This window comes from Myotis davidii, unplaced genomic scaffold (genome assembly GCF_000327345.1).
Source record: "Myotis davidii unplaced genomic scaffold, ASM32734v1 scaffold544, whole genome shotgun sequence".
In the NCBI taxonomy this organism is placed as follows: domain Eukaryota; kingdom Metazoa; phylum Chordata; class Mammalia; order Chiroptera; family Vespertilionidae; genus Myotis; species Myotis davidii.
Window position 1 is genome coordinate 3,400,757 of NW_006297018.1, and position 9,394 is coordinate 3,410,150.

Consider the following 9,394-nt stretch of genomic DNA (forward strand, 5'->3'; position numbering starts at 1 on the left):
TAAGAAAATACATAAAATACAAATAGCAGAATAAAACTCAGGGCTTAAGAAATATGTACCCTAAATAGAGTTATAATAAATTAATCACAATGAAAATAGAAACCTGCCCATGAAAAGTAGTATCCTAAAACACTGTATATTATTTAACCAGATATAGATTAACTGATGACATGTTAAATTTCATACATACTTGATTTCTGCTTTCAACTAATTGCTTCTGCAACTCTTGTATTTTATTTTGTGAACGCATACGATGATGTGATTCAGCCTTCAGTAAAGCCTCTGTCATAGATAGTTTTCTTTGGGTATCAGCCAGTTCTCCTTTAAGTTGTCTCACAACTGCTGCCTAGTAAGTAAGATATTTCTGTTACTGATTTTATAAATCACATTATTATTAAGTTATATTAATAATATATAACTTCTCATATGGGATGGGGCAAAAGAATATATACAGTTGTGAGTAGGTTATTTACTAATTATAACATTATTCTCCATACAAACAACTGTAAACCTACTTTTGGCTCAGCTTGGATATACTTTGTTAGAGTCATAGATTATTAACACTAGAGGCCCAGTGCATGAAATTCGTGTGGGGTGGGGGAAGGGAGGGTATGTCCCTCAGCCCAGCCTGCACCCTCTCCAATCTGGGACCCCTCAAGGGATGTCCGAATGCCTGGTGGGAGATTGGGCCTAAATGGGCAGTCAGACAAACCTTTCACAATTCAGGACTGCTGGCTCCCAACTGCTCGCCTGCCTGATTGCCCCTAACCGCTTCTGCCTGCCAGCCTGATCAACCCTAACCCCTCCCCTGCCAGCCTGATGACACCTAACTGCTCCCCTGTTGGCCCAACTGCCCCCAACTACCCTCCACTGCTGGCCTGGTCCTGGCTGGGGGGGCCACCATCTTTGAGGGCAGGGAAGTCAATTAGCATATTCCCTCCTTATTGGTTGTAGGCCCCTCCATCTTTGAGGGTGGGGCAGGCAGTCAGCATATTCCCTTCTTATTGGCTATGGGCCCTCCCTCTACTGGCCTGGTCTTGTCTTGCTGCCCTCCCCTGCTGACCATCTTCTGTTCACATGGGGGCAGCCATCTTGTGTGTTGGAGTGATGGTCAATTTGTATATTACTCTTTTATTAGATAGGATAATCTATAACTGGAAAAATGTCACTATCTACCACAGTTCACCTTCTTTTCCTCGTATACACGTTTCTGTTGGCTTAATCAGGTTAACATCACAGAAAATGTAATATTTCTGCCTAAATAGTATTATGTACTTAAAAAGCTCACTCAGCCCCCTCTCAATTCCCCTCCCTGCCACCAACCAAGATGAATCTCAAAGCTTTACAATCTATTGACTATTCAAAGACAAACGGGTATGTAGGTGGATCAAGTGGAAGTAAATTCAGTATTATGGAACATTTTCTCTTTTTATTTTTTTAACCTGAGGTTTCAATTAATTTCAGAGTTCCTCGCATGTTTAATCCCCTGCTCAAATCCTTCCAATAGGTTCCTATCTTAAAAGAAAAGGGAAGTCATTCCAAGGTCTTCAAGGCCCTAAGTAACCTGGCCTTGACCTCTCTCCCTGCTACACATAAATCCTGCCACCCCTCAGTAGTCTGAAATGGAGATCAATGCCAAATTAAGAAATCAGAGAGCTACAATTCTGTCTGTCTTGGACAAACAGCTCCAAGTGATAGTAATTAGGTCTTAACATGAGAAATATTAGCAAATTATTTGTACAACCATTAAAAAATTATAAATAGAGTGGAAAGATTACATCAAGTATAGATTTGTTAAAACTCATCACCTTTGTCCAAAATTATGATTGAATGAAAAGTCGATGCTTTTCAAAAGCTAAGAGGTCCTATGAGTATATTACTTGAGACGGAAATATTTCCAAATTTAATTCAAATTGGCATGAATAAAAATAACACTATGTCAACCTAAATGTACAAGGATCCAGGGAAGGAAAGGTACTATGACATACAACATCTACACTTCAGTTCATATGGGAAATCTGAACTTCATTGTCAAGATAATCCACTTAACTGAATCTTAATTTGAAAATATCATTTGAGGAAAGAGCATTCCCATTTATCTGCTTCCTAACGATATTAAAATGTGGTGACAGACAGACTAAAATTATTATTCTATCAGTATAAGACTTAATTATTAATATCAGTCTACATCTATGAACAATCTATAATTTAACCTCTTAAAATTTCATGGGCAACACAATGTCTTTATTCAAACAGAGCACCTCTTGGGTCTACTGTTCATTTGCTGGATACAATGTCTGCTTTTAAGCTGATAGAATAAACACATTTATAACCTGTTAGAGGCCCAATGCACAAATAGGTACATGGGTGGGATCTGGCTGGCCAATCCAGGAGGGGCTGTCTGGAGGGACAGACCACAGGAGTTTGGGGCAGCCTACTGGGGCCCTGATTGGGCTGGTTGGCTGCTGCAATGCACCTCATAGCGATTGGTCATTCTGGTCATTACAGTTGCTCTATCATTCTGGTCGCTTGGCTTTTAGATAGATAGATAGATAGATAGATAGATAGATAGATACAGAGATAAAGATATATAGCTATAGATACATTTTTAATATTCACCTGGATTCAACATCTAGCCATCATCAAATATTACTCTGAATTTTCTTAGAGGAAATTTGAAAATAGTTATCTGTCTAAATACATACAACTCTTTCTGCTTTATCATTTTCACACTGATCTATTTTTTCTTTTAAATGATGCCATTCATTGATTAATTCCTTGCTTGTTTCATTCAGCATAAGCCTTTGCTTTTCACTTTCAGCTTTCAATATTTTTATGACATCCTCAAACTGATCTTGAATTTTAATGACTCTTCCCTTTCCTGTTAGCTTGGTTGTGAGCATGATCCACTTGCTTTTGAAACAACATATTTTCACACTGTAGGTGGAATAGCCCCTCCTATAAGGATTCCTGCTTTCCAATTTCGTTTTCCTTGGTTCTGATTTTTTACTTAATCTATTTCTAGTGTTAGCTTGGCAGTTTCATCCTTCAACATGCAATTTGCACACAACAGACTTTTTTCTTATTCATAACTATCAGAAACCTAAGTAAAGCAAAGTAGACTTTTAGCTAACAAATTGAAATGATATATTAAGATAGCCTCTGAAATTAAAGAATAACCTTTATGCTAACAATAAAAACATTACAATGTGGATACACCTCAGGAAAAAATAGAAATGGATCCAATCTTATCACTTTATACAAGCATAAATTCTCCAAAGTTCATAAATTTAATATAACTTTATGATTTTTTTAAGTAAAAAATAAACCACCATGTAAAGAGTCTCAGAATTCGGAAGGAATTTTTTTTCTGAATCACCACAAACCCAGAATGCATTAAGTAAAAGATTAGTAACTCTAACTACACTTAAAAATTGAGATTACAGTGTGAACATAGAGCTACCCGACTGTAAGAGTATTAACCCTGCATATATTAGGATAGACTGAATTTTCTAAAATTATTTTTTCCAAGATTACCACATAGATATTCTATTTGCCTAATACTTTCAGTACTAAAACCTACCTCTTCTAATAACTGATAATCTAGGCATTGTCCTAAACTCTTCTACATCCAACAATGACCTTATTTAGTCATCATAATCTGGAATGGAGGAGTTAAAAAGATAAGCAAGTTTAATATTTTCCCAAGGTCTCCAGACTTCACAATTGATGCTCTTGCCCCAATACACAGTTCTTCTCTAGTGTGAATATAGAAACACAAAAGATGCCTTATATTTAAAAAAAGTAATGGTGAAAAAGATAAAATTTATAGAGCTCTTCTTACAAAATCATGAGATTATTTTGCTGGGATAATTTTTATTTCTTGTTCATGATGTTCAGAGCAACTAATGTGAAATGGATAGAAATGTATTTAATTACTTTACTAGAAATAAAATACCAATAAACTGTCACTAAGTGTACATTACCCTATATCATTCTATTCAAAATCTCTTGTATTAAAATGAAATACTACTAAAAACAAATTTTTACTTTTCTCAAAGGTAGAATGGCATCTAAAATATGACCCCTGAACCAGCTATTCTTTTCCTCCTTACCATCAGTGGAAATGAAAACTACCATCTCTTTTAATATATCATATTGGATTTTACATATCTACACACCCACATATACTCACACACATTTGTAAATGACTAAATAAACTACCTCATATTTCACTTTCTTATGAGCTCTTTCTATCTCTGGTTTGCAAAGGTGTTTGGTCAGAATTCCATCTTGTGATATACTGGCATTCTGTTCTTGAGCAAGTTGCCTCTGAGTGTAATTTCGTTCTTCAACAACCCAGAGACACATTTGTTTAGTTTTTTAACTCATACCTTTTAACAAAAAGTTCAAAGCTTAAGAACAGCTCCTTTAAAAACTGTTAAAAATAAGTAGTCTTTTTAAGCATAAGGATATTTCATCTTCATAAAAAAACTCAAAATTTTAACTTAAGTGATAGCTAAATATGTCATAGAGCAAAAATACAGTATTGTGAAATAATATTTGTTTATGAACATTCGAGTAATTCTATCACTGTGTCAAAGCAATTTAGCCTGTATGTTAACATTTTTAAAAGCCCAAATTAACACTGATGTGAATGGTTAAACTCAACTTATTGTCCCTTTCTTCATTTAGAAAACATATACAGAGCATCTACTATACGCCATGGATAGTAATAAATTAATAATTTTAGTCATAAATGTCACAGTTCATTTTTTGAATGAGATAACATCTTGGGCTTTTTAAAAATGTCATAATGTACATTAAATCAAAGGGATACAATTATTGACAAAATACTGTTAGATATAAGAAATTTTTACCAAAGATAAATTTACCTCATTTCTTCTTACAGTCTCCAATGCTATCACTTGTGTTTTAATGGTGTTTGCAACTTTGGGGTTCATTTCAACTGCTTTAATAGACTGCCCTTTTTTTCCTAACTGCACCATATTCTTTTCATATAACAGATCAGCTTTTTGTCTCTTCTCTTTTTCTTCTTTAAAGTTAAATCTGCAGTTAAACACAACCGAAGCTCTGATCAACATAAAATAGACTGTTATATTCATATGATATCTTATGTAAACATCATGATAACCACAAAACAAAAACCTCCAGCAGATTCATAAAAAGTAAAGAACAGAAATCAAACCACACTACTGAAAATCTTTAATTCTGAAAAGAAGTCAACAAGAGAGGAAGAATCTAACAAAGGAAATACAAAACAGGAATAAAACAACAAGTTAGCATTAGTAAGATGTTAACAGTCAATAATTTATTTGTAAATGGATTGAATTCTCCAATCAAAAATCATAAAATGACTTGGGGTGGTGAGCACACAATATGGTGGACAGATGATGTGTTATAGAATTGTGCTCCTGAAACCTGTATACTTTCGTTACCCAGAGTTATCTCAATAAATTCAATAAAAGGGAAAAAAAAGGCATAGAATGTTTTGATGGATTAAATAATAAGACCCAACTATATGCTGCCTACAAGAGACTCAATTCATTGACTTTCTTAAATTTCAAAAAAAAAAAATCCTCACCAGAGGATATGCTCATTGATTTGAGAGAGAGGGGAATGGAGAGACAGACAGACAGACAAACATCGCTGTGAGAGAGAACATCATTATGTACCCAGGACAGAGATGGAACCCACAATCTAGGTATATGCCTTGATCTGGAATCAAACTTACAACTTTTTGGTATAAGGGATGGTGCTCCAACCATAGAAGCCATATGGGCCGGAGCTCAAGTCATGCTTAAAGACACTTCAAGTCTCAACCTTTAGAGATGGAATATATATTCCTTGCAAGTGCAAACCAAAAAAGAACATTGTAGCTATCCTTATATCAGACAAAACAGAATTCAAGCCACAAACTGTAACAAGACACAAGGAAGGCATTTATATAATGACTATGGGCCTAGAGCATGAAATCGTGTACCTTGAAAGGAACTGTGGGCTGCGAGGCTGCGGTAGGCATAGGTGCTGGTCTCAGCCCATCCTCTGCACCCCCGCCTGACCCCTATATCACCATGGCCCCCGGTCCCCTGTCTGCTGGCAGCCCTGCTCCCACTGCCTCCTCCACTTCCACACACTGACAGCATCACCAATGCCAGAAGCAGGTGCCAGCACCGGGAGGGACTATGGTAGGAGGGAGCAAAGAATTTTCAGTAACCACCAGAGGTTCTCCCCACTAACAGCGACCAGCGCCCTGCCTTGTTCTGGCACCCCCACTCACCTGCTCCACCATCCCACTGCAGCAATGCCCATCATGTTCCACACATGGCCTCTGGTAGTCAGCACATGTCATAGTGACTGGTTGCTCAGTTGTTCCAGTTGTTCCACCGTTCGGTCTATTTGCATATTAGCCTTTTATTATATAGGACTAGTGGCCCGGTGCATGGAATTCGTGCACAGAGGGGAAAGTTCCCTCAGCCCAACCTGCACCCTCTCCAATTGGGGACCCCTTGGGGATCCCTGTGGGATCGGGCCTAAACCAGCAATTGGATATCCCTCTCACAATCTGGGACAGCTGGCTCCTAACCGCTCAACTGCCTGCCTGCCTGATCGCCCCTAACTACCTTTGCCTGCCTTCCTGATTGCCCCTAATCTGTCTGCCTGCCTGATCGCCTCTAACCACTCTGCCTGCTGGCCTGATTGCCCCCAACTGCTCCCCCTTCCAGCCTGATCACCACTAACTGTCCCTCCTGCCAGCCTGACTGCCCCCAACTGGCCCCCTGCAGGCCTGATCAACCCTAACTTGCCCCCCTGCTGGCCTGATCAACCCTAACTTCCTCTGCCTCAGCTCCCTCTGTGGGAGGTGACCTGGCGGATCAGGGGAAGGGACTGCCCCCATTACCCTGCTGCTGCTACCGCTGCCAACCTGAGCCTTGGCCCTTGCAGCCACTGCGACTTTGTCTGGAAGGACGTCCAAAAGATGTCTGTTCTAATTAGTATATTTCCCTCTTATTAGTATAGATTTGGGGGCCATTACAACCACGCAGAACTTAAAGAAAGAAAACACATGGCCCTGGCTGGTTTGGCTTAATGGAGAGAGCATTGGCCTGTGGACTGAAGGATCCCAGGTTTGATTCTGATCAGGGGCACATGCCTGGGTTGCAGGCTCGATCCACAATAGGGGGCATGCATGAGGCAGCCTAATGATGATTCTCTCTCATCATTGATGTTTCCCTCCCATTCCCTTACTCTCTTTCTGAAATCAATAAAACCATATTAAAAATGGGAGGGAGAATCCTCCTGAGAGCAATGATTAAAAAATTCCTCTTGACCCAAACTTCAAAAATAAGTCTCTAGCTACAGAATAGGAAATACTTTGCACTTTGAACATAGCTGATGGAAAGCAACTTTTTAAAAATATTTTTTATTGATTTCAGAGAAGGAGGCAAAGGGAGAGATAGAAATATCTATGAAGAGAGAGAATCATTGATCAGTTGCCTTCTGCATGTACCCAAGGGGAATGAACCGTGACCATCTGGTTCATAAGTTGACAATCAGCCACTGAGCCACACTGGCAGAACTGGGAAGTGACTATTAAACAGAAAACATTTGATTAGGCCAGGCTGGATAGCTCAGTTAGTTGGAGCACCATTCCGAACACAAAAATGTGAGTTTAATTCCAAATTAGGACACCTACCCAGGTTTCCTATTTGACCCCCAGTTGGGGTGCCTGTGGATGTTTCCCTGGCACATCCATGTGCCCCTCTCCCTCCCTCCCTTTATCTCTCTATTCCCACTATTCCAATTTGTTGAGAGTATTTATCAAAAATGAGTATTAGATTTTGTCAAATGCTTTTTCTGTGTCTATTAATATGATCATGTGACTTTTGTCTCAATTTGTTTATATAATGTATCACATTTATTTGTGAAAATTGTACCAGAATTGCATGAAGATGGCAAAAGTAGACGTATGTTTTTGCCAAAACAATACAACATCACTCATGCAGCCCATGGACATGGGGCTAATCCTGGCAACTAACTGAATATATAACAAAAAGTTTTTAGAGGAAGTAATGGTTGTATTGCAGGATGAAGATATTGATGAAGATACAAGAGGACCATGTACTGTACAAAACTTAAAGAGTTACGGATTAAAATCAGCAATTTTTAAATTTTGCTGGAGCATGAAAAGAAGTCCAAACATTGGAAAAAGGTTAGAAGAATTTGTTTGAGGACGAAGGCAGACTTGCATTTAGAGGGGTTGTAGGTTACTGATTACTGTAGGACAACATAATTTTGGTGGAGAAGCAGCAGTTGAGGAAGATGTTTTAGAGTGGTATGAAGATGAAGGTGACTCTGGGTATCACACTGTGAATGAAAGTGAAATAGCAGATGAGGCGATGACCTTGGGAGATGAGGAAAAAGAAACAACATGCCCCAAATATAAAGTTATCAGTGATTACTAGTAGATCCCATCTTGACAATCTAATAACATTTATCAGATAATGAAATGCAGCTTTATTACACACATTTTTGAACTTTTAGAGAGTTAATGATAAAACACAGCAGAACTCAAAGTTCAAACAAAACCTGACAGTTTTTTCACAGCAGAATTACCTAAAGCAGTCACCTTGACATCAAACATGAATGTCACACCGCAATGTGTGTGTCTGGATATGTAATCATCCAAAGAAGATTAAATAGAAAAAAATGTTTGTTGTCTTATAGAATTTAATTTTTTAAGAACATTATTTGTTTAGTTAAATGTAATTAAAGTGTACTTTCAGAAAAATGTTTATTTTGATTTAGATTGCATACTTGTTTACTACAGCCTCAAAACTAGTTTCTACATAAGCACTCATATATGTAGAAAACTTTTCTGTGAAATTAAACTTTTCATACATAATTAATTTTAATCATAAAATGTGTCTATATAAGCAGGTAAACAAATGTGTCAATTTTTAAACATACACATTCAGAAAACCTATTTTATTAAATGTAATTGACTTTCTACTTTAAGGGATTTACTGTATTTTGAAGATAACCTGACAAGATTTGCTGACAGATTAGATGTGAGGTTTAAGATAAAGAGAAAGACAAGAATCAAGAATGACACCAAGTTTTTGGCAGAGCAATTGAAGAGCTGTCATTAACTCAAACAGAAAAGACCACTTGAAGAGCAGGTGTGGGAAAGATGATCAGTAGTTCAATTTTGGACATCTTATGTCTGTGACACCCAATAACTATTTAAAAAAGATATCAAGTAGTCAGTTTCATATAGAGGTCTGGAATTAAGGAGAGAGATCTGTGCTGGAGATAAAATTTGAAGATCATTATTATACTGGTATATAAAGTATTAAAGTCATGAGAAAAA

The 9,394-nt window shown here is 37.6% G+C and overlaps 1 long non-coding RNA gene across 1 annotated transcript in view; it reads left to right on the forward strand.

The window, feature by feature from the left end:
* Nucleotides 1-6,342, forward strand: part of LOC107184489 — a 21,373-nt gene extending 15,031 nt beyond the window's left edge. The window contains exon 3 of the long non-coding RNA XR_001515333.1: nt 6,217-6,342. This is a non-coding gene — a long non-coding RNA (uncharacterized LOC107184489). The remainder of the gene's footprint in view (nt 1-6,216) is intronic.
* The last annotated feature ends 3,052 nt before the right edge of the window (nt 6,343-9,394 follow it).